This window comes from Aethalodelphis obliquidens, unplaced genomic scaffold, assembly GCF_003676395.1.
Source record: "Aethalodelphis obliquidens isolate GAN/ISIS:26980383/991018 unplaced genomic scaffold, ASM367639v1 scaffold2, whole genome shotgun sequence".
Taxonomy (NCBI): domain Eukaryota; kingdom Metazoa; phylum Chordata; class Mammalia; order Artiodactyla; family Delphinidae; genus Aethalodelphis; species Aethalodelphis obliquidens.
In genome coordinates this window covers 75,044,819-75,071,441 of record NW_020837946.1, presented here as the reverse complement: position 1 = coordinate 75,071,441, position 26,623 = coordinate 75,044,819, and the positions used below count along the sequence as shown (strand labels likewise).

Genomic DNA, 26,623 nt, shown 5'->3' with positions numbered 1-26,623 from the left:
GGGGGAAGGGATAAGGATGAATAGGTGTAGCACAGAGAATTTTTATGGCAGTGAAAATACTCTGTATGATACTATAAAGATGGGTACATGATATTATATTTGCTCAAACCCGCAGAATGTATAACACCAAGAGTGAACCCTAATGTAAACTATGGACTTCAGGTGATTATAATGTGTCAATGTAGGTTCATCAACTGTAATAAATGCACCACTCTGCTGGGAGATGTCCATAAGGAGAGAGGCTCTGCATGTATGGGGGCAGGTGATACAAAGGGAAGTCTTTAAAAAGTAAAAAAGTAAATGTATAGCATTTTATTTATTGCCTTAAGTTTAAAGCACTTTTACATACTATGTTAAATTTAGAAAACTGCTTTATGTTAAATTAGTATGTAATTTATAGTTGATAAAGATGAGGAGGTTTTTGTAAGCTTTAAAAGCTGGACTTTAGCTCCTAATATTTATTTGTAACATAATTAACATGATTTCTATCACTTTGGCCTATTTTTTTCTTCTAGCATCATAATCTACCATTAGCTATGAGAACTGTAGTAAATCTGTGAAAAATTGACACTGATGAGATGAAAAGAAAAAACAAACATACAAAGAATTTGAATCAGTTTGGGCAGGACCTGATTTATAATGCATATTCAATAAAGCATAATAAAAAATAATGTTTCAAATGTCTTAAATTCAGAGGAATCAATTTTTTGTGGAAATTCTTATTTTTGTGTGGGTCCAAAATTAGGCATTGATTTTGTTTGTTTTCTTAGAAATTGCACTGTAGCTCTCTCTTTCTCTTTTTTTTTGTTTTCAAAAGACTCATGTTAGCTTTAAAGAACTCACCCTACTTCCAATTACTGTGCACTGCCTTTGTTACTAAGCATTCCTGAGTGATTATGAATAATTTTAAGTTATGTTTCAGTGTATTGAGGCTCTGGGACTAAAATGTCAAATTAGAAAGACAAATGTGGGCCAAGCATCTTGCCTTGTGTCTTCAATAAAGTATCCTAAATTGAGAATTCTCAAATATTTGAGTCAGGATCAATAAAACCTTGAGATTTTATCAGTGTTGATTGATATTTTTCACACATTGAAGGCAATCACAAAATTTCCCATTAAAAAATAAGTATATAATTTATACATTCAAAATATTAACATAAACATTCAACTAACATTATTATCTCAATAGACAGTTGGCACCAGTTAGCATAAATAGTGAAAATGTAGGCAAAGGAAGAAGTAGATTTAATTAACAACCTCCAGGCTTGAGGCATTTTACTACTATGCATCTGGTGTTGTAATACCTTTTTGAAAGAAAAGAACACACAGGAAATCACTTATCTTAGATTGATTTTATAGTCTTAACATTTAGAGATTTATTAAAAACTTTGAAAATGCATTTTTAAAAAATGGACAAAAATCCACTTAATGTAATTCCAATTAATGGATTTTTAACCATTGAGATATATGCATAACCATTAAATACATGCATATTACATATGTGCATATTACATATAAATATATAGGTAACCTCTATATATCTATGTATCTATGTGCCTATCTACATTATGTATCTATTGTCTATCACCTGTGTATCTGTGTATCTACGTATCTGTATGTATCCAATTCCCAGCTTCTCTCAGCTCACTATGTTTAGTCTGTGAAATGTAACAGAAATCTTTGCTGTATTTCTGAGAAGTGTCTTCAAAAGGGAAGTGTTATACTCTTCTTCCCCCTTCTCCATCATCCAGCTTGGAATACAGCATGAATTTAGGATTTGTATCAGCCATTTTGGACCATGGGGATAAGTCCCATACCTTAGAAAAAAATGCAGGGAGGCACAGGAAGCAGTCAGCTCTTACAGAAATTGTATGAACCTCTAGGCTGGGTGGAAGGGACAGGGAAAGACACTGACTAAGTCTTGGATCCCTGATGATTTGTGAAGGTTCCAAGTGTGCCTGGACCTATCTACCTTCAGGTTTAATTTACGTAAAAGGGAAATACATTCTGATCTTATTTAACAGATTAGTTGAATATGTAAATACTAAATTGTTGGATCCTCCGACTTCTTCTATCTTCTTTCCCAAAAAACAAAAAAGGAAAAAAGAGTCCTTGTACTTCAGAGATACATACTAATGAATGAAATGATATAAAGAAAATATTTTGTTCAAAAATAAATTAGTGTGGATGGTGGATATGTAGTACTGGAGGAAGTATGGAAGGGTGAAGTAAGATTGACCTTGTGCTGATAATTGTTGAAACTGGGAGAAAGGTAGATAAGGGATATCAGGGTTCATTATACTATTCTTTCTACTTTTGTATGTGTTCAAAAATTTTAGTAATAAAAATGAGAGAATATACTTAAAGTATCCAGAGGTGGAAGAAGTGGAGGAGAAAACAAAGGAGAGATTAAAATAGAGATAAGCTGAGTGAGAGAAAGAGAGAGAGAGAGAGGGAATCAGAGGTCACATGCATAGAAAGGGAAATAAAACAGGAAAGAAAAATGGTATCAGATTTCTCAAATGTAACATTATTGCTTGTTTACTATAAAGAAATAGCTTCAAAATTATGAAAGAAAAGCATTTTAACTCAGAATTTAAATTTAGTTAAATTATTAATCAAGTGTAAGGGTAGAATTAAGACATTTTTTAAAAATGCAAGATGAGCTCTTTTTCTGGGCAAATACTAGGGAAACTGCCTTAAGAAAATGAGAAGTAAACACAGAGAGACACCAGACTCAAGAAACAGAAAAGCCAACACAGAGCAAAGAAAATGGAAGTGTCAAGATGAGAGCTATTATCTGAATTTAGAAAGCAACCTGGCTAGATTAGATGAGGTAGCAATTGAGAGATAGTTAGGAGCAAAAAATATAGCTGATTGATTAGTCAATATGCTTGAGCTTTCAAAAATTATTTTAGTCGTTTGAAACATCTGAAACAGTTTTTTAAAGTTAGATACATAGAAAACTAAGCAAACATTTTAAATGCCATTATTAATCCAGTAAAAATAAAAAGTTCTGAAAAGAATATAATTCTCCATTTAGGAATGTACAGCACTTACATTGCCATAGACATGTAAATATTGACTTTATAGAACCCCAAGTTATAGTAAGAAGAATAAGGAGGGAAAAATAGAATAAAATGGTGTAACCATGAAAAGGTAAAATTAATAGATTATTTTTTAAAATTGATAAATCAAAAATTAATTTTAAGTATATTATTCACTAATATAGAAGCAAAAATTAACATTAAGAGCTGAAAGAACAGAGCTGGGAATTAGAAAGATGTGGAGAAAGGTACTGCATTTTTTTTCCAACATAAACTTTTAAGTACTGTTTGATTTACTTGATAAAATTGTTAAAACATATATTTCAAGTTATTTCTATCAATGAATATATATCTGTATCCAAAAATATCTATATGCATTTATGGACATATGTAACATATACACATGTGTTTATATATAATATGTATACATGTGACATATATGTACACATGATAGACATATACACACATATGCACACACTCATATATACACACATACATACATGTATGCCAGACAGTGTATTTTTCACTGTTGTAATTATTATGGTTTTTTTTGTTTTTAAATTTCTGTATTAGCCAGAGAGGCTGCCAGCTGCTCTTTGAATTTGCAGAAATGGAAGGTCATTCTCGTGCAGATCTTCTTTGTCCTGCTCTGGGTCATTTGTTTGACCCTTTCAGTTATGCAAATATGGGGCAAGAAGAAACTCATAGTAGTGGGATTAGGGTGTAACAAGATTTTTTTTCCTATGTGATTTAGCAAAATCCACCTCTATGCAGAGCTCTGGGTTAGAGAATTAACCTATTTGCATAATGGTTCTGGGTACATTCTGGCCAAGGTACCAAGCATGAAACAATGAATGTCTGGTACAAAATTTTTGTTGATGAGAAGAAGAAACTAAACAGGTGGTTTACCTTCAATACAAGAAACAACCTCAGAGTTTGTTGGTGGGAACGAATTTTAGCCCAGTTTAGTGCTAAACTGGCTAGATGGCTAGTGCTATCTCTTCCAGACCACCTGCCCAAGAGGAACAGTGGCTGAACTTAAGCTGAACTTACATATAAGGTAAAATAAACTATAACTTGAAATCACAATATGGGATTGTAAGAACATATTATGCCAGCAATGTTAACAAATGTCACCCACTGATTATGCAGGATAAGGCTCCAAAAGTTCCCCTACATGACTGGAAGAAATACTAACAGTAGTAAGCCAATTAAGATCCTACTTCTGTCTCAGTTTGTCAATCAGAGAATTGTTGCCCTCTACCCTGAGTAAGCTGATAGGATCTTTGCCCAATATGAGGTGGTGGGGAGGTCTTGAGAGAGATTCTGAACCTACTACTAGTAGAGCATTGTGGGCTATAGAAATTAATTGAAAAAAGATCAAAAAGTTATAACTACATATGGAGCACAAATTGGCAGGGTAGGCCCCACTATTTACGTATATGAAGACATATGTTTATACATCCCCATGTCCTTACATCAATTTACCCTATGCCACTTTAGGAACTAAGATGTATAGCCACACCATGGATATCGTTACCATTCAGAGCCATAAACTCTGAAATGTCTCCCTTAATACTACTAACTCTCCTCTTTTTTCTAGTCACAGTAGTCAATCTTTGAGCCTCTTTCTACTCTTTAAATCAGCAGACTTTTTATGTAGGGTCAGATAGTAAATATTTTATGATTTCCTATTATAAGGTGTCTTGCAATACTCAATCCGCCATTGTAGCATAAAAGCAGCCACAGGTATTTGTAAACAACTAGGCATAGTTGTATTATAAGAAAACTTTAATTATCAAAGGTTATTATGCATAATTCAGTCAGGTCAGATTTGTTTGTAGGACTTCATACTGCTAGGAAATTTTTCTTCCAAGCCTATTTTCAATCATAATCCACTGGCTAGAAACCACTCACATGGCCTCAATCTGATTGCAGGAGAATTTGAGAAATGTACCCCTTGTGTGCCCAAGAGTAGAAAACAGGATTAGAGTACATCTACTCAATCTCTGAAAAAATACTAAATGTATCATTTTTTTTAGATTCCACATATTAATGATATCATAAGATATTTGTCTTTCTTAGTCTGATTTACTTTGCTTAGTATAATAATCTCTATCTCCATTCATGTTGCTACAAATAGCATTATTTCCTTCTTGAAAAAAATATGCATATATATATATATATATATATATATACACATATATATATAAAACTGAATCACTTTGCTGTATACCTGAAACTAACAACATTATAAATCAACTATACTTAAAAAAACATTAAATGTAGCCCAAACTGTTTATCTTCAATACAATGTCATTATTTCTAAAGATAATTTGGGGTGCTAATACTTACTTGGAATTTTTAATATCCTCTAGTGTTTGTATATTTTGATTATTAGCTTAATAGGTTAAAACTAATTTCTCCCTAAGATACAAGCATGAACTTAAAGCATGTTTGATTTGAGTCTACATAAGATAATTTGAACTCAAGGTCTCAATAATATAACAAAAACAAACCAAAATAATGAAAATTCTATGGATCTGAAACTAGATTTACAAAAATATAGGAAGATTCTTGATGACTAAACTCTTAGTGGAAGATGGAAAGTGAGGGTACCAACTAACACTTCTATTACTGAGACCAATGACTCCAAGTTCTTATAAAAAAAAAGAAAAAAAGAGGTTAAATATTTTCCTTGTTGTGATCATTATTTTAATATTTAAGAGTATTAACTAGTCATTCCACACGGGGACCAGATTACATGAATTGATAGGAAAGCTTATATACCATAGAGGAAAAGTTCTAATCCTTAGGCCACCTCTAAATTTTCTGTGCACATCTGGATCCTGCGTAAGCTCATTTGGATCAAAAGATGTTGCTGCTTATAAGGATGTGTGTTACATCTTGCATGGCGAACCTAGAGGTCTGAGAGCTATTCTAGTTAGGCAGCTTCCCTCACAAACATTGGGTGAGAGCTTCTCACCAAGCACTCATTAAAACGTAAACTTCCTTGGGCTGGGAGTCAAGTCAATCATCGTTTTCTTGCAAACCCAAAGCTGCCTTTTTCTCTGTTAGAAGCTGTTATCATCTTCAAAGCCATATCAAAACAGTGTTTGTTCTGTGCTTTGATTTCACCCACATGGTGAATTCAAAGACAGGTCTACTTGAGAGTATAGAGAGACTATTTCAGATGTTTGAGCATCTGTCTTTCCATGTTTGTAAACGTGATTTAAGTGTCTGACGGCTAACAAAAATTCTTTAAATGTAGCGGAATTTTTTTTTCATTGAAACATTCCACCTTCTGTGTTTCAAAATGTTTATGGATGAGATTTCATAATCTTAAACATAAAACTCCAAAAGATTTGTAGAAGGACAATATAAACGTAATTTACCTCAAAGTGTTTGTTTTCCTTTTTTTACCCTGATGCAGTCCAGTAAAAACAAACAAAAAAAAGCTCGTTTTGAATGACAATTTCTAAATACCTGGTACAAATAGTCAATTTTTCATTGGGAAAAGAAAAGTCATTAGGAAGATAATGTTACTTAAGGTTCATTTTGCATTGAGGATATTTGACACTATTCACCAGAGATAAACAGATGCATGTAATTTACATATGAAAACCTATCAGATAATGCAAAAATTTGTATGTGAAATGCTTCATTCACTGAATTAGCTTGTGATAATCTCTCATATGAAAAAGAAAATGATTACTAAAAATGTCTAAATAAATATTAATGTGGTTATATTGTTTTTAAATAAATAAAATATTTAGAGAGGACAATATGCAGAGAGAATCATTTAAAGGTACAGTTGCTATTTTAGCTTTTATTTATCTGAAGAGCCAATAAAGAAGACTTACAAAATAAAATTTGGTGATGAGCTGAAAATATGATTTTAAAACTTCCTCTCTTGTTGCACCAATTTAAATGATGGAAGAGAAGGAAAAATGATAAAAAAAATTAGCATGATAAACCTTTCATATCTTGACGGAGGTAAAGCAATTGTGAATATGGTCAACTTTTGATTATATTGTTCCTTCTCCATTGAAGTCAGAACGGTACCAGGTACCAAGGATGTGGTAAAACATGCTTCTCTTAAACACTTTTTCCCATTTTCTCTTAAGTAGAAACCATTTTAAAGTGTTTAAAAATCAGGAAGTATGAAAACTGAAAAGGTTTTGAACACAACATTTAGATCACAACCCATTCCTACAAAAAAAAAAGAGTAAAATTTGCCAATATTATATCACTGACCATGTTCTTAATGGAAAGAGATCATTGCCCTAGAGCAATCTACAGTCCCCTTGGGTCACGAGCAAAGACATGGGGGAGCAAATTAGAACCATAAATGGAAATCATTTTGTACTATTTTTTGTGATAAACTGTCCATATACTTTTTTGGAGATGCTTACCAAAAGATGTTTGGGTGAAAGATAATCTCTGGGATTTGCTTTACATACCTCAGGAAACAGAAAAGTAAGAGCAAGAGAGCCAGAGCTGGAGAAAAGGTTAGATAATCAAGTCAGCAAAATCTTGATAAGGGTTGAATCTGGTGATGGGTAAAAGAGGATTCATTTACTCTTCTCTATGCTTCTGTGATGTTTGAAACTTTCACATACCAAAATATATTTTTAAAGACTATATTAACTCATCTGTCAAATATACTAAAGTGTAGTGAGTATATTTCTTGGGTTATTTTAAAGGAAAATATTGGTCATTTCCCTTCCATAAATATCCCTCAAGAAGTCAAGTTCATAACTTTTAGTGTGCCATATATTTTTATGATGGTCAATAAATTAGTAATGCTGATGAAAAGCACTGTCTCGTTTTTTTTCTCAAATCAGCACTATCCTATCCTGCCAGTCTCCACCCACGTCCCCAGTAAAAATGGGTTCTAATGATGTGTAAATTAGCTAGGTTCCTACCTTGTTCTTATTTTAATACTGCTTTGTCAATATATGTGGGTTAGAAAGGAGGAAGGTATATTCACACATATATTGATACATGAGACTGACTTTTCCTTAGACAACCTCTTTATATATTAAAAGATGCTTTCTTTCTATGTTGGCCAGCAAAGATATTTTTTCCTCTTTATTTGCTAGGAATATATGTATATATTTCAAATTGTTAATGATTTTGATTTGGATCATAGCCAAATTTGTCATATCTGTCGTATTATTATGTGTGAAAGTACTATTTCAATTGGAAGACATCAACTCTAAGATTACTTTCCCAATCTTTCCCTCTTCTCTGACTACAACTAGGTTATAGAAGAGTCAGTAATACCTCTTGGTTCCTAAATATTGACTCCTGTAAAATATCATTAATCTGTACTAATTGGAGGAAGCTTAGTTTTAATTAAAGAAAAAAGTCTGAAAATATATTATTTCAGAAAGGAATAGAGTTCCATTATTTCAAGTACCTACATTAACTCACATTAAACTAACAAAGTGTTATCCAATACACATCCTTGACTTGATTTAATGGTTTTTAATTAACATATCAATTGTGTGGAAATGGTTCCTTCTAAAGTACTTGAGGGTGCTTAGAAAGTTTGTTCTACTAAGTATTTTGAAGGATCCTCTTGTCATCTTATTTACATTATTAATTTACTTCTATAAAAAGAAATAAATTAATCAATGCAAAAATAACATTCCTGTCAGCCTCTGGTCAAATAATGAATTCTGAATTAGTGAAACACAATTATTAAATTTTTTTCTCTACCATTAACAAGCTAATTATAATCTCAAGGTTTTGCTAAAAAGTTTAATGTATTTTTCTCCATTCGTAAAGGTGATTCTATTGATTGGAAGAAGTGCCTTCTGATTTGATGTTCTTTCCCATTATATAGACAGAAGGGTTTCCTTGCAACCAACAACACATTATTTGAGAGATGGTAAGTAGTCATATAAGATATATATATAAGACACCCATGATCTTGAAGAAGAGAAAGCCATATTTGGATTCTGCTTGAAATGGATTTGTATTAGTACCTAGTACAGTGCCTGGCATATTAAAGCAATACATTTATATTGACTAAATAATTGATGTTTAGCTTTTGGACCAGTAAAAAAACCACAATTCATTTTCCATCATGCTTGTACAAGCTAATCCTGCTTTCAATGTAGTCTTTATTTTCACTTCATTTTGTACTTCATTCTATTTTTATGTGAAAAACTCAAATCTTTTTCAAATATGAGTTAGAAGGCAGCCCAATCTCAACAAGAGAGAGAAAGAGAAAGTAAAATTAGATTTCAGCTTTGGAAGGAAGGTCTTGGTTTATGTCTGTTCTCCTTTGTAGTAAGGCAGGGTTAACTTAATTATTTATGAGCCTTTCTTAATAAGCATCTAACCTCAATATTGGCTTTTCAATAATGACAGACACTATTACCATAAGAGTTACATATTCTTTAGGTTTACATCCTTCATTGTTTAAAGATTTTCTTAATTTTTGCATGTCTTTCCTAGTTCATATTTTCTATTCTGTCTTTGTCTTGTTTTTTTATCATTTCATTATATATATATTTGTAAATAATCATATTTCCTTTTGGTATGTTCATTTGACTGAACATGCCTTCTTCTTTTAACCTTTCCTCATTTTCCAAACCTTTCCTCAAATCTTTCTTATGAACTCTTCAATTTGTTCATCTTTCCCAAATGTGTCACTGCTGTATATACATTTATGTGTATGTGTGATAATGAATGATGCCCTAAGGTATGTACTGTTTTATCTGAGCTTTCATTCTAGTGAATGTGATTATGTGTATTCACATATTTATTATTCCTTTTAATTTCCTGTATTTTTCCTTGATTTATTCTGAATTTTTTTCCTCTGAAACATTTACACTTAGGTTAACAAATTTACTTATGGAAATATTGATGAATAAATAAATGTGTGAAGTGAAGTGGATCCAAAGTTTATGTCATTTTTGCTCTTATGACCTTCTTAAAAGTAGGAAACATTAATTTTGGACAAAATATCTGTATGTGGACTTTTTCCTTCTTTTGAATTTATATGTTAATAACTGGTAGAATTAGACAATCCTTATTTAGCTCTTTATACCCATAAAGCAGTTCTCAGCACTTTTTAATAATTCATTGAATGTTTTGCTGCAGGGCTGCTGTGTTCTCAAAATTATATAAATCGTATGATTGAGAGGAGATGCAAGAATTTATAGTTTTTCTAAAGGAATTTTATATGCATATTGTGTAACACAAAGGTGTCATGAAAATATAAGATCAACATTTTCATTGAGTATATAGTTAACTCAAAGAAAGATAAAAAATTAAATATCTGCTTACATTGTACTTTTTGCATTTATTTTGATTGCACACATCTGAGAATCAGCCAATTAAGCCAACCATGGTCTTTTCCCCATGGGGGGCCCAGCATGCAATGGCTGCAAACAGCAGCCTCCTCGGTAGTGTGTGCAGCCTGTCGCCTGTACAGGATGCCCTAAGGGTCCTTGGATACAGCCCTTCCCAGTGGGCATTCATGACTGGCATGCTGTCCTCAATCTAGGCTCCAGGTAGGTATGTGCAGTGCCTTTGGAAATCCCCAGGGCACAGTGGCCAGAGTTCACGTTGGCCAAGTCATAATGCCCATTGGCATCAAGCTACAGAACAAGGAGCATGTGCCTGAGGCCCTCTGCAAGGCCAAGTTCAAGTTCCCTGGCCACCAGAAGATGCACATCTCCAAGAAGTGGGGATTTACTAAGTTCAATGTGGATGAATTTGAAAACATGGTGGCAGAAGAGCAGCTCATCTCAGATACCTGTGGGGTCAAATACATCCCTAATTGTGGTCCCCTGGACAAATGACAGGGCCTGCACTCATGAGAGCCTTGGTGCTGTCCCCTCCTTACTCATGCCCACCAATGAATCCTACTTTCCTGTCAAAAAACAGAAACAAACAAAAAAACAACAGACAAACAAAAAACCCCAAGTCTCTTAGAACCCTAGGATCTTAGGGCTGAATAAAACTAGATGAAAATTAGCCCAAACTCTCAACAAATGACAATTCCTAACAGTGGTTGTGGTAGATAGAATAATGCTCCCTCCCCTGAAAAAATAAAACGTTCACTTCCTAATCTCCAGAACCTTTGAATATGTTACCTTATGGGACAAAATGGACATTGCAGATGTGATTAAATTAAGGATCTTGAGATGGGTAGATTATCAGGTGGTCCCAATGTAATCACAAGACTCTTGATAAGAGAGAGGTAAGAAAGTCAGAAAAGACCAAGATAGAGGTGTGCATATCTGGGGGAAGGGGAGTGGTGTGTGTGTGTGTGTGTGTGTGTGTGTGTGTGTGTGTGTGTGTATGTATGTGTGTGTGTGTGTGTGTGTGAGCTGGAGTGGGAAGAGAGAGAGAGAGAGAGAGAGATTTAAAAGTGCTACCCTACTGATACTGAAGATGGAAGAAGGACATAGCCTAGGGAATGTAAGGGGCCTCTAGAAACTGGAAAAGCAAGGAAACAGATTCTTCTTTTAGAGTCTCCAGAAAGAATGCAGCCTTACCAACAGTGTCTGGTTAAGCCACTAAGTTTGTGGTAATTTGTTAGAGCAGCAATAGGAAACTAATACTGCGGCCAAAAATTTGAACCCTTATAGAATCAGGGAAATTATCATTTTCTAAATTAGCCTTTTCCACCATTGAAAGTTTAAATGTTCAGGAAATTTAACTTGAGTTGAATTCTAACCTAGATAGCTACCTGTTACCTCAGATGACAGCTCTCTATGTGGTCTCATTGATTTCACTCCTAAGGCGTGTGTCATTTCACAGTGTGGTCATTTTGTATGTGTTACGATCATTTTCTCAGTCTTCCAGTTAAAACCAAAATGAAGCAAAAATTTATTACCATGTTTGTGACTTTAGGGGGTAAAAATCTATCATCATGCTATATATGTCAGAATTTTCTTTCTTCTTCATTTCCATCTCCACCAGGCTGGTACAAGCCTCTCCCTCAGGCTATGATGATTGCAATGGTGTCTGAACTCTGAATTCTGAACTCTTCTTCATGTCTCCAGTCTGAGGTCTTCTCAATTCAGCCTATATGCTGCTGCCAGTAAAATCTTCCTAAATAACTAATTTCAAGTCATTCCCTGGCTTAGGAGCCTGTTTTCCCCTATTGCTCATCAGTTATCAAGCTTTTATACCTAAATCTCAGGTTCCTTTATAATGTCCTTCAGCAGAGCTGGCTTCATGGGCCTGTGACCTGTGCTGCACTCAGGGCCATGTACATAGAAAGGCCTGATTCTTGTTTAACACACTGCTATCACTATCCCAAAATTCTTAAAAATTTTTGAAGTCCCACCATTTTCATTATGTATTGGAAATCACGTATAGTATAGCAAATTATGCAGCTTGTTCTGTCCCTGGGTTTATCTACATTTTATTTTGTGATCTCATTCTTTCTCAGCATAGCCTTGTTTCTGGAAGGCAGATATTACTTTTGTCCCTTGAGTTTACCATCTTTGGCCAACTCCTTTTTCTTAACAGTTGCTATTTCTTTTTCTTGGAATGCCCTTTCTCTTTCATTTCATGCTTCTAGGCCCAGCTCAGGCACTGTGATTGTGCCCAAGAATACTGCATTGTACATAGTCTGTGTTCCTTAAATATCATTTCTCCTTCTAGCTCCATGCCTTCTTCCTTTCCTTACTGGCAACTTTGTCAATGAAATCTTATCCACTTCTTCAGTTCTCACTAATACCTCTTCTCTGAATTTAATTTGCACATTACTGTTTTATAATTACTCCATGTACTGTAGGATTTTCTCCTGATCTGTGTCATAACTGTGTAAGAACAATAAACTTATCTTGCCCTATTGTGCATCTACCCTGGAATAAGGATAGTAGTGGATGTATACAAATAATATATACTTGCTAATGCATTAATCATCTACCAACAGTTTTCCTGTCACTGAACACCCTAAGTATATGGGAAGCTGCTTAAAAACCTTTCTGCTTATATGGAGGTTAAGTTAGTTCCAGAAAGGTCACTTACACTGTTACTCCCAGGAAGTTAATATTATTTCCTAATTTCTCCCACATTAAAAAGACTAAATGGAGATACATTTTTTTTTTTTTTTGCAAGTATCATTGAAACACTTTAACTTGAAGCCATAATATCCTGGAATTTTCTTATAAGTGAATTTATTTTTGGAATATTAGGAATTACATCTATTTGATTGCTAAATATAACAAAGTAAATTATAAGTTTATATAAAAATTTATATATAGTATATGTACATATGTTTATGTGCATACTGCATATCTGTACCTGTGGCAACAGAAAGTAGGGTTGGAGAGTTTTGGTTTTTTCTCCATTTTCTATAAATTCTGATAATACTTCCCCTCATGGAGAGCACTGTATGTGTGAAGTGAAAGACTTTCATCTGTAATTTGACCTCTATTGTAGTTCATAATAGTGGAGGATCACTGGTTAAAGGGAGAATCAAACTTGAGAAGCTCGGCCTTGGATAGAACTTACCTTCTAAAATAATGGCTATAGAAAAGAAAGGCTGAAGGGTAACAAGATGGAGAACACTGAGGGATTTTCAATTATCTTTGGTGAATAGATTTTTCTTCTGATGCTAACCATTCCTATTGTAAAAGACCTGGCCATGTAAGTGAGATAGAGGAAAAGGACAGGCTAGGCCATTTGGAACATAGGAAATGAATATAAAGGGTCACAAAAGCTCAGGATGGCAAAACTAAAAAGAAAAAGTTGTTCTGATACTTAAAACACTTCTATGCTTTAAAGAACTTTCTAATGTTATTGTTTGAAAGAAGCATCAATAGTTTATACAAATATGTTCTCTTATGCGTTCAGTTTTTCTTATTTTGAAAGCATATAGTTAAATTGGTGTTAGAGTCAAGTTGGTAGATTTACTTGTGGTGAGCCTATGCACTTTCTGTGTGGTTTGGTCATCCTTTAATTTTTAACCCAACCATTAAAAATGGCCTTTTATTCATTGTCATATTGATTTAGGCAATAATCAACTGTTAAAGGCTTCCTAGAAAAGTCATCATATCATTAAAAATCCAGTAGTCTACAAAGCTAGAAGTTTGTCCTGATATTCAGGCAGACTCATAATCTAAAGAAATGAGAATCAGGAACTGGGTCAAACAAGTGTTTAGTTTTTCAGGAGCCTAATTCTTTTAATATAGTTATTAAATTTTTAAAATAGGAAAGCTATTGAATTTGTATATTAATTTCATATCCAGACATTTTGGTAAATTATCTTTTTGTATGTAGTGGAAGCAATCTCTGATTTTGGTTTGCAGCAATAACCCTAAAACTGTTCAAAGAGAAAGTCTTTCAGCATGGACATTTCATTCTCTGCTTTGAAATAATAACTTTTATATTTGAGATTCTTCTCTCTCTTTGAGCTATCCAATGCCATCCCAAGTAACTCTCTGAGAGCACAATGTCAACATTCTTTATTCATTTAAAATTTTTTTATGGTAGTGCTCCCTGGTTACCTAGAATTTTACTCTTAGTTGGTACTTGGCCTAAATAAAGAATCACAAGCTTCATTATTATCTCTTTGACACTACATACCAAGGACTCCTAAATTTTTAACATCTCAATTCCTTTCAGCTACCTCAGCTTTTAAACCAACATCAAAAAACCTGCACATTTCCCTGAAGTTCTCGTTCTTAGACCCAGCTCCCTGACACCTCTTTACTGAAACAGGGTGATTTGCCAATTAAAAAATATCAACTTAAATGAGTGTAACTACTACCATTACAGTGAAGACATAGAGCATTTGCATCATTCCATAAACTTTCCTCTTGCACCATTGCAGTCATTAACCTTTTCCTGTTCCATGGCTTCTGACAAATGCTGATTTGCTTACTATCACAGTAGATTTGCCTTTTCTAAAAATGCATATGAAAGGTGTAGGGGATGAAAAATAATTTTCCCTCTGTTCTTCTGAGTTCTTAGCTGAGATTCCTGTTATAAAACACAGATTAAAAAGAGAAAAGCCAAAACTTAATAACATATATACCTTAAATATGCATGAGAGATAACCAGGGAAAAAATGAGTAACTCAGAGAGGTGACTTTAGAATTCAGACTTAATTACCATTTTAACAGGGACATGCAAGGAGGAATGTAAGTCTCTTAGGGGAAAGTAAATAATTTTTAGGACAGATGAATGGGCCTTTAGAAGAATAGATGGAAGATATAGTAGTTAATCACAAAGTTTGTCTGAGTGTGATGTCAATGTCTAGACTCTCCTTTGATAAGAGTCAATCTTCTGTGGTTTAATGAAATTCCCAAGAAATGGATTTATTGACAGTCGAGTTCCTTTTGGAGGATCTGAATTTAGGCAGATAAGGGGAGGTCAAAGAAAGCCTCTTCCTGCATTTGCTGCTTTTCAAGTGCTTACAGCTCAAAATAAACAATATATTGAAGTGACATATTTTGAATGGCATGTCCTGAATTTCTACAGTTATTATTTTGGGATGGCATATTCTACTGCCCTTCAAATGACTCACAGTAAGTATTCTTTTGTATCTGGATTCTTTCATTTAGCATAATTCTGTTAAGATCCATTCATGTGTTTGCATATATCAGCAGTCCTTTTATTTTAATTGCTGAGTAGTATTTCATTGTATGCATGTACCACAATTTTTTTATCTAATTTAATTCAGACTTGGGATTTTTCTAGTTTTTTGCTCTTATGAATGAAGCTGTTAGGAACATTAGAGTAATAGTATTTTTGTGAGAATGTGCTTTTATTTCTCCTGGAGAAATATTTAAAAATTGGATCCTGGATTGTAAATTAATTAAATTAATATTTTTACCTATATAACATGATGTTTTTACCTATACTAATTATCAAAGATTCTATATTATTTTGCACTCTCACCAACAATATATATGGGTTCCATTTGTTTGACATTTTTAAATACTTAGTATTTTTGGTCTTTGATTTTAGACATTCAACTATATACTAATGATATCTCATTGCGGTTTTAGTTTGCATTTCTTAATAATAAATGATATTGAAAAACATTCATGTGCTCATTAGTCACCTTTATATCTTCTTTAATGAAGTATCAGTTCAATGATTTGTTAGTCTGAATATTGAGTAACAAGCACTATTATTTCTTTTTCTTATCTTATTCCAGTGGCTAGGACACATTGTATAGAAGTGGGATGAAAAGAAATCTGCACCTTGTTTCTGATATTAGGAGGAAATTATCTGATATTTTACCATTAGTTACAATGTTAGGTTTAGGTTTTATATCGATATACTTTATAACTTTGAAGGAGTCGAGTTGCCTTCTAATTTTGTATTATGTTGAATTTTGTCAAATGACTTTTTGCATCTAGTTAAATGATTTTATTAACTTTCTATTTTAGTCTTTTACTACAACGAATTAAATTGATAAATTTTCAAGTGTTAAATCAACTTTTCATTCTTGTGATAGATCCCACTTGTTAATCTACTTTATTTTTGTATATTACTGTACATGGTTTCAAATGTCTGCTTGTGGATTTTTGCATCTGCATTCATGAAGGATTTTGATCAGTAGTTTTACTTTTGAGTAATGTCTTTGATTCTGATAACAGAATAATATTGGTCTTCTACAATGGTTGGAAAATGTTCCTTCTTTTTTCTGGAAGAGATTGTGGGGATTCCTTATTATTTCTTCCCTTAAAGTTTTGTAGAATTCACCAGTAAAGACCTCTTGGTCTAAAGATATTTTTGTAGGAAAGTTAACTATAAACTCAATTTCCTAAATAGATGTAGAACTATTCTGGTTATCTACATCTTCTTGAATAAGCTTTAGTAGTTGGAGTCACTTAAGAAATTTGCCCGTTTGTCTAACTTTTAAAATTTGTTGTTATCTTTTTACTATCTTTAGAATCTGTAGTGATGTTCCGTTGCCTTTTCCTGTTAGTGGTAAATTGTTTATTCTGTTTATGTTTGATTATCCTAGCAAGCAGTTGATTAGTTTCATTTACCTTTTCGAAGAACCAGCTTTTAGTTTCATTAATTTTCTCTGCATTTTCTGTGTTCTATTTCTGTTGTTTGTTGTTGCCTTACTTCTACCTGTTTTGGGGTTTAATTTGTTCTTGTTCTAGTTTCTTTAGGTGGAAGCTTATATGGTATGTAACTTCAGATATTCTAATTTTTATCTCTAGTAGTTTGTTTTTGGGTTATTTATATATTCATTGCTTTCCTCATCATATCAATATTAATGATTTCCTCTAACTTTGTGAAAGCTACTTGTAGTACTCTGGACTGGATCTTGCAACAGAAAGAGGACCTTAACAGAAAAACTGGTGAAATCCAAATAAAGTCTGAATAGTAGTTAATAGTAATGTAAAAATGTCAGTCTCTTAGTTTTTACAAATATGCCATGGTAATATAAAATGGTAAAAAAGGGGGAACTGAATGGGAGATATATAGAAAACTCTGCACTATGTTTGCAACTTGTCTGTAAATTTAAAATTATTCAAAATAAAAAAAATTATATAAAAAAAACTTTCATTGACTTCAATCTAGTTTTTTGTTGTTTGTTTTCACCCTGTTTCTCTACCCACACTCTCAGCAAAGTCTCAGTTGATGAGAAATGTCACTATTTCACACCTTTCTCTTATGTGTACTCTGATATGGCTTCCATGCTCCCTACTTCATCAAAACTCTTCTTATCAAGATGGTCAATGACATCACAATGCTAATATAGAGGTGAGGTACCTGGTATAGAGAACAAGCTCAATAAAGAGATTTTTAGTGTACTAAATAACATTTACACAAAATATTAATTCTACTTAAATAATACTTGTAGTAGTAGACTATGTTATAGTAGTAAATAGGTCTCAACTCTATGGACTTAAGATAATAAAGACGTATCTCACATAAAATTTGATATGTATCAGGTAGCCTTTTACAACTTGAAGCTAGAGGATCTAGAAAAATAGTGTCCCAATTGTTGTATCAGGGCTAAGGAGAGTTGCAGAATTGTGCTATATAGTTTTCAAGTCCAGGCCTGAAGTTCCTACATCACGTGTATCCATATTCCATTGGCCATTCCTGAATCATATATACACAATCTAACCTAAAGGAGGACTGGACAATGTAGTCATCTGTGTGCCCAGAAAGAGGAAACGATTTGATTAATATGTAATATTATCTCTGTCAAAATGTAAAATTTTCTGAGATAAAGTTGGAAAGCCAGCCATGCCTAGCTAATAACCAATTGTATGACTGATTAACTCATTGATAGTTTTGATCAACAAATTTGGCAGAAATTTACAATCTTCTTCCAATGTCCATTCCTTTCTTCTTCCACAGTAATAGAAAGCCAATTTTTTTAGTAACCACGTGGCTACTCTGAGAAAAGACTACATCATTAGCTTTCTTTGCAACCTTATGTGGTCCTATAGCACTAGGCTATAATGAGAAATGCTCTGTACATCAACTGAGAAGTAGCTTTAATGGAAGATCATGTGTCTTTATTTCTTACTTACATTTGGCCATGATTTTTAAAATACGGCCAAGTCTCTAGCAACTACACTGGACCATTAGATGACATTGGGAATGGAAGCCAAAGGCATAAGAGATAAGAAGCCTTATTCCTTGACAGCATGCAGCATCTTTCCATCTCTAGTATTTTCTCCCTTGACTCTCTGAATAAGGAAAAAATAACTTCTATCTTACTAAGTCAAATTAAAATTTTTTTTCTTCAGTTACTTTCAGACAAACTTAATCATGAAAGATACAGCAAGCAATCAATTGATTAAAAAAGATTAACTATACCTACATATAGACTTATATGTTCTAACTTAGGATTTTCAGGTCTCTCATTCATTTACATTCATTGTCATTAAATTTTGCATCAGACCAGAGTGTGATCTCTGGGTTCAAATTGTCTGAATTAGATGATAGATTTACTACTAGCTAGAAGACTGGCAATGGGCAAGTTTTGTAGTGTTTTAAAGTTTATCTTGGGGACTTCCCTGGTGGCGCAGTGGCTGAGAGTCCGCCTGCCGATGCAGGGGACATGGATTCGTGCCCCGGTCCCGGAAAATCCCACATGCCGCGGAGCTGCTAGACCTGTGAGCCATGGCTGCTGAGCCTGCGCGTCCGGAGCCTGTGCTCCTCAACAGGAGAGGAAAAAAAAATTTATCTTACATTTCTTTAAATAGTAGTATTTTAATCCACATAATAGGTTTTTACTTTTTTTTAAAATTTTTATTGGAGTATGGTCGCTTTATAATGTTGGATTAGCCTCCACTGCACAACAAAATGAATCAGCCATACACATACAGATATCCTCTCCCTTTTGGATTTCCCACCCATTTAGGTTACCACAAGGCACTAGGTGAGTACCCTGTGCTATACAGCATGTTCCCATCAGTTGTCCATTTTATACATAGTATCAATAATATATATGTGTCAATCCCAGTCCCCCAATTCCTGCCACCACCCCCCCTTTGGTATCCACACATTTGTTCTCTACGTCTGTGTCTCTATGTCTGCTTTGCAGCTAAGATCTTCTATACCAGGTGTCCCCAACCCCCAGGCCGTGGACTGGTTAGGAACCAGGCCACACAGCAGGAGGTGAGCTGCAGTCCAGTGAGGGAAGCTTCATCTGCCACTCCCCATCACTCGCATTATGACCTGAACCATGCCCCCACCCCCGTCCAGTCCGTGGAAAAATTGTCTTCCACAAAACCAGTCCCTGGTGCCAAAAAAGGTTGGGGACCACTGATCTATAACATTTTTCTAAATTCCACATATATGTGATATTATACGATATTTGCTTTTCTCTTTCTGACTTACTTCACTCTGTATGACACTTTCTAGGGCCATAATAGGCTTTTAGAAAGATTAAATAAGTCAATGCCTTTAAGGTGCTAGCCAGACTTAACAGCACAGAGAAAGTGGTCCTAAAATGATATTTCTTTCACAACAAGTGAAGCAATGGCACTGCCTGTTTAGATTCCTTCATTGATTTAAACCAAGGTTATATTCAGATAATAATATATTAATATGGAAAAATTAACAGAGTCTTTTTTTTGGCTTGGATAAATTTACTAATTTTATGAGGCCATCCAATGCTACTAAGTTAGTAGTATTTATGCTATTATCCTTAGAAGTTTGAGTAATACATGGTGGTGCATTCCTTTATATCTCAAAATAAGAAAAGTATGCACAACATTGAAGATGACAAATCAAAAACAATTATGTTTAAAATTAGATTCGCAATAGAAAAATCTGATCCCTGGAAAAAAATTGTCCTGCCACGTGTGTGTGTGTGTGTGTGTGTGTGTGTGTGTGTGTATGATATCATATATATCAGTTCTTCTCAAAGTACGGTCCCTAGACCAGCAGCATAAACAACATCTGGGAACTTGTTAGAAATGCAAATTCTCTGGCACAACCCCAGACTTACTGAAAGAGACATCTGTGTTTTAAAAATCCTAATGATTTTAGTGCAGGCTAAAGTTTGAGAACCACGGATGTCTATCTTTAGCTAAAATACTAAGGTTAACAAAAGATTTCAGTTTATACAGAGTCACCAAGCGAATTGATGATCTTAATGAGAATTCAGCTTGAGTTCCAGCAATATTGGTTTCCCTGCATGAATTTAACCCAGCTAAACAATTTATATTTTATTTATTTGTTTTCTGTTATGTCTTCCTTCATTATGTCCTAAATTTATTCAAAACTTTACGTGATAAATTCTTATGGATACTTTGGTAAAAACATGTTATAAATATCAAATGATTTAAATTACATGCAAACAAATAAATTAAAAAATAATATTACTCTAACCCTGATCAAGCTGCTTTGCTTTTCCACTGGTCTTAAGATACACCCTGCATGTAACAACTTGTTAAGCTCATCCAAGAACAACTTCTTCATGACTTGATAAAAATTAAAGAGATAATAGAATAGTATAATAAAATACAACAGTGCACGTAAGTACAATATCTAAAACAATAGTCTCTACTTGTTGAGTATCCTAGAATTTAGGTCTGAGAAACCTCTCTGGTCACCAGCTGCCTAACAGGATGTAGCTCAAACAAGGTCCCTTTTAATATATTCCCTTCAGTATATGCTAGAACATATATTATTTCAGAATATAAAATTTACTTCCCATTCAGAATATTAGTTACAGAAAATATTTTCCTCGTGGATTTTCCCATTCTTTTTCAAGCACTCCATAGATCTATGGATTTAATTTCAAAGCGTTTGGAAATTTTTGATTGATGGAAATCTTTCAAACTTGAATAAAGTAAAATGGGGCAAGCAATAATAATATGTGGCAAAATGTCACTAATATTAATGTAGTTTGACCAAAATCTTCAAGCGTTAAGCATTTTGATATTCTCTGAAAAGTGCTTTTATTTTACTTAAAGCCTTAGAGCAAATTTATTAGTTTTCTCTATCACTATTGTATTTGACCTGTGCATCCTGGAATATTTCTCTCTGTGATTACCAAGGAGGTTGCAGGGTGAGAAATGGTGAAGATAAATTATACTTATCAGTCACTCCATGACTGGTGGCTTGTTCCAGCCTTTATCCCCAAGGCACTGCTTCTTGAATGTAATTAAAGTAAACATCCTGTATCCATAAAGGGAAAGTATTTTACATCAGTTTTTAAATTCAGTTTAAGGAATAATATTAAACACCATTTAAAGTAAAAGTTTTAGTATGAGGCAAGTGTTTTAATATTTTGTTTTTAAAACCATGTGAGCTTAGGTATTTAATATAATAGATATATATATATTAAATATGGTAAAAAGCTAAATATGTGTATATCTATATATAGGCATATGCATTCTAAATCCAATCCAACTTTTGATATGGTTAAAGGTATTCAAGCTTTTTTAATATTCCAAATTGAATGTATTACATATAGACCTCTATATCATGTAACAATACTCTTTTGTATGTTTGACAATCACTTTTCTAGCTCCTTTAATTATTGTTTTCTTACTGTACATCATAGAGGAGATGTAGAAACATGTTAAATAAACTTGTAAAGCACAAACCTGCAAAATATTCCTATTTATCACTGACTATGTGATAGCAAAATTATAAGCAGATATTTAATTAATATCTTATACTGCAGTATCCAAAGTTTGCCATGAAATCAATATAACATATGAGATGCAACCAGGTTACATAACACCACATTGCTTTCCTTTTTGCATATGAATAAAACAAATCTGAATTATACAAAATCCAGTAAAAGTTTTCATTCTTTGGAAGAAAGACTCCATATTCTTGGAACTGAGGGTATTACAGTGAAGAACTTAGATAAGGTCCTTACTCTCATAGTCTACAGGTTCTAGTGTCAGGTGGGGATGAGAGGTGGGAGTGAACAATTTAAATGGGATAGGTTGAAAATGATAAAGTGCTATGGAGAAAATAAAAGGATAATAAGTAGAGAATCAGTGGTTGGTGATGAGAACCTTAAAAAACTTTAGATGTTCTTCTCAAGGAAGGCTTTTCTGAGGCAGTGAGAAGTGATCCGAAACTAGAATAATGAGAAGTTAGCCACACCAATATTTTGTGGAAGAGTATTATAGATAGAAGAATAACAGATAAAAGTCTATGGAACAACAACAAAGTATCAATGGAAATAAGAGTAATTTGGATGAAAAATAATTATTACGAGAAAGAGTACAGAGTTAGAGCAGTACCTCATATTCAGTATTGGGAACAATAGAAATTGAACTTTTATATAAATTGAAGTTAACCTGAGCTCACTTCTAGCCTTATCCATGACTTTGACAATTATTAGGATAGTGATGGCTTGAAGGGAAAACCAAGTCCCCTGACCAAGGAAAAGCTTCATGGAATGTTTTAACAGTATTTTTACAGCTATAGAACACCCCAGTCATGTAACACAAACATTTAATATCAAAACCCAAAAAAAGAAAAACTAAATCCAAATAATTAGTCCTGCAGCAGGAAGAAAGGGGATTCCTAAAAATACAAAAGGAAGAATTGAATTATGAAACAAAATGTTAAGAGTTTCATGTTTGGGTCATTATGGAATTAGATATAAAAGCAAACAAATAAGCAAACAGTGAGATGTTAAGGAAAATAATTCCTCAAAATTTGGAAATGAGTACCAAAGTTGACTACAAGTAACATTAGCACCTGAGACTTCATAGAAATTCCAGGGAATCCACTGAACATCTCAGAAAATGTGAAATGAAGTTTAAGATTATTTACTATGAAGGAGGAGTTAACGTTTATTCCTTGTTAACGTTATACTTAATACAATGTAATCTGACTAATTTTACCAAATGTCCATTGTGTCTACTCATGTCAAATATCAATACTTGTGGATTGATATTTGTAGGAAAGCAATTAGTAAAATTCATAATTAAATACAAATAGTGATATTACCTCAATAGTTGCTGAAAACATATTGCAAGATTCAACATTCATTCCTGATAAAATTTTTGAGATAGAACGTTACTTAATAGAAAAAATGTATTTATCTCAAACTAACAGCCAATCTCATGCTTGACAGTGAACTTTTGCATAGATTGTCACATCATAAGAAGTCAAGGGGGTTCTTTCATGGAACTATTTTTTTTTTTTTTTTTTGCTGTACGCGGGCCTCTCACTGTTGTGGCCTCTCCTGTTGTGGAGCACAGGCTCCGGACGCGCAGGCTCAGCGGCCATGGCTCACGGGCCCAGCCGCTCCGTGGCATGTGGGATCTTCCCGGACCGAGGCACGAACCCGTGTCCCCTGCATCGGTAGGCGGACTCTCAACCACTGCGCCACCAGGGAAGCCCCATGGAACTATTTTTAAACCTCATTTGAAACTGATGTTAACCGCATTTAATTGTTTGTTTGTTTTTATTTTTAAAAAGAATTGCTTATTTACTAAACCTGGGGCAGATTAGATACACAACCAGTTTTAAATTTACATCTTTTAAATCAATTTTGAAGTGTTTTCACACACACATGCACACAAGTTGGCATGCAACAGTTGTTCTAAGGTAAAACACAGTCACCCTAAACTGTTGCAAGTATTTTCACCCAAGGTTGAAAAATTGTTTATCCTGAACATGAAAACCTGTAACAAATTTAACTTAATTATATAAAACTCGTTACTAGTAGTTTTCCCCTTGCAAAGATCCAAAAAAAAAAAAAAATGTACAAGTAAGTAATATACATCAGTCACAATGTAATCCTGGATCATCCCCACGCCAAAAGAAAGACCCAGGAAAAACAAAAACAAACACACTAGTACTGACAGTAATGTTCAGTGAGCTAATTAAACAGTGGCCAAAATGCCACTGATCAAAAATAAAATAATGGCTGTATATCACTGCAAAGAAATCCAAGAGGCTTTTAACCCTTTGGCATCAGAAATCCAGATTTTTCCAATTATGTGAATGCATACCTCCCATGTGCCCAGAGTAGAGAAAGTGGATGTGCCAGCATAGAAAGAAAAAGAATTACTGTTCACTGCAACACCCAGAGAACTGGCTTTAATAGAGACTTCTTACAAGGTTAGGCGGAAACCAAAAAATGGTTCTTAGCTGCTTGTGTCAACAATTTTAAGTGGAGGTGACTGAGTTCTAAGGTTCAAAGTAAAACTTTAAAGAGGAAAAAGGTTGTTGGTTTAAGTCTTATCTTTAAAGCAAAAACAAGATAGACAAAGTAAAAAAGTACCAACTTGGTAGCATCCTCTAGTCACAGAGCTCTGCAATTAGGCTGGATAGAAAATGTCAAGATTCAGATTGTTTTTTCTGATAAGGACTCAACAAAATGAATCTTTAATGACTTGAACTGCAGGATGAGGGATCCCAAGAATGCAGTCATTTTTAGTAAAGTACTGTCAATAAAGTACTATCCTGAACAAGCTGCATTTTATTATGAAAGCAAAAGGAAAGAATATATAAAAAGGACTATACATCTGTATTCCGCTTACAGTGTTTGAGTTCTGGAAGGACCTGTATAATGGAGGAAGAATTCAAATATGAAATCATGCCAATCAAATTTTCACTATAACTTTCCTAAAAAAGTGTTTTCCCCCAATATCTATTAATCACAAAGAAACAGAAGCTTTGAATGTACAGTTTAGAAAATAAAAACGTTGAAATTAATGACATTATTATGACCAAGACACTTGGTAAACAATGAATTATGAGTTTGGGATTATCAGCAAAAGGCATTTTAAACAACCCTCCGGACTTCAAAAAATCTCTTCAGGTAGTAGATCTGTCCCAATGTCATGGCAACTAGAACAAGAGCTTCAAAGAAGGACCAAAGGACCACTCCGCTGTTTGCGTTGTCATTGATTGCCCTGTGTATTCTCTCCCGAACTTCCATGTATTCCTGTTCATGCTTTACAGCTGTCATCGCCACTGTGAGCTCCTTAATCATTTCTTCCAGCTTGTTCTGGTGAGCTTCTGTTTCCATGTCTTGTCCTTTGGGGCCTCCCCAATATCAATGGTGAACATCACTATCTTTGGAGTCATGGTGGACATCCTACTGCTGAAACAAAACTGAAACGTTCCATCCGTGTGAACAGCAAAGGTGTATTTCCCACTGGACTCCCGGTCTCCTTTATAAATTCCTTTATTATCAGGCCCTGCAATCTCCATGTCGATGTCCAGGAAACCGCCCTTGGCCACCTCGAAAATGAGGCCCATCTTGGTGCCCGGGGTGACCCGCTCGAAGAAGCACTCCTCAGCATGCGCGTCAATGCTGACGAAGTAGCCCGAGACCGTGGCCCGGAGGGCGGCCCGGAGCACCAGCAGCTCAGCGAGCGTCACCATGTGGGGCTGGGGCCGAAGCCAGAACCGGGACTGCGGCCTCCAGAGCCGCCGTCGCCATTGCCTCAGCTCAACCGCATTTATTTGAAAAAAATTAACAAAAAGATATAATAGGAAAAAGGAAGCAAACTACCATTATTTGTAGATAATATGCTTATATTCCTAGAAAACCAAAAAGAATCATCTGACAATGGCTAAAAATGAAACGAGTCAAGCAGAGTAGCCAGCTTATAGATGATGTATGAAATCGGTAACTTTGTTATATATCAACAATAAACCACTAAGTATATGTAAAAGTTGATATTCTTAATAGCAACGCAGAAAACCACCTAGGGACAAAATTTCCAATAAATTCATGGAAACCATACAATACAAGAACAATAAAGATACAAAATTCTAAGAAAAAAAAAGTAGATACAAAAAAAAAGATACAAAATTCTACTAAGAAAAAAAAAGTAGCCACATCTGTTCTAGATTGGGAAGACTCAAGACTACAGTTATGCCATTTCAACTATAAATTAGCCGGTAAATACGTTGATTCTAATGCAAATATCCAGCATGCTTTAAAAGAATAGACAAATTGATTCTAAAATTTGTTTATCTGTGGATATAACCAGGGCATTTTTGAAGAGAAATATGGATTAGCAATTGGAAATGAGGCAATTTTGGAGGAGGATTGACCTGTCAGAGTGAAACTGAATTATAATACTACAATAATCAAAACAAAGTTATTCTAGCACCTGTTAGGTGGTAAACAAGGCAATCAATTACAAAAATACTGAAGCATA

The 26,623-nt window shown here is 34.0% G+C and overlaps 1 non-coding gene and 1 pseudogene across 1 annotated transcript; one reads left to right on the top strand and one right to left on the bottom strand.

Moving 5' to 3' along the window:
• Window positions 1-10,392: 10,392 nt before the first annotated feature.
• LOC113605255 (small nucleolar RNA SNORA70) lies at window positions 10,393-10,528 on the top strand. The gene has a single exon (XR_003427128.1). It is a non-coding gene; the product is annotated as a small nucleolar RNA SNORA70 (small nucleolar RNA).
• A 14,705-nt stretch (window positions 10,529-25,233) lies between these two features.
• LOC113625008 (transmembrane emp24 domain-containing protein 2 pseudogene) lies at window positions 25,234-25,838 on the bottom strand (annotated as a pseudogene).
• Between the last annotated feature and the right edge of the window lie 785 nt (window positions 25,839-26,623).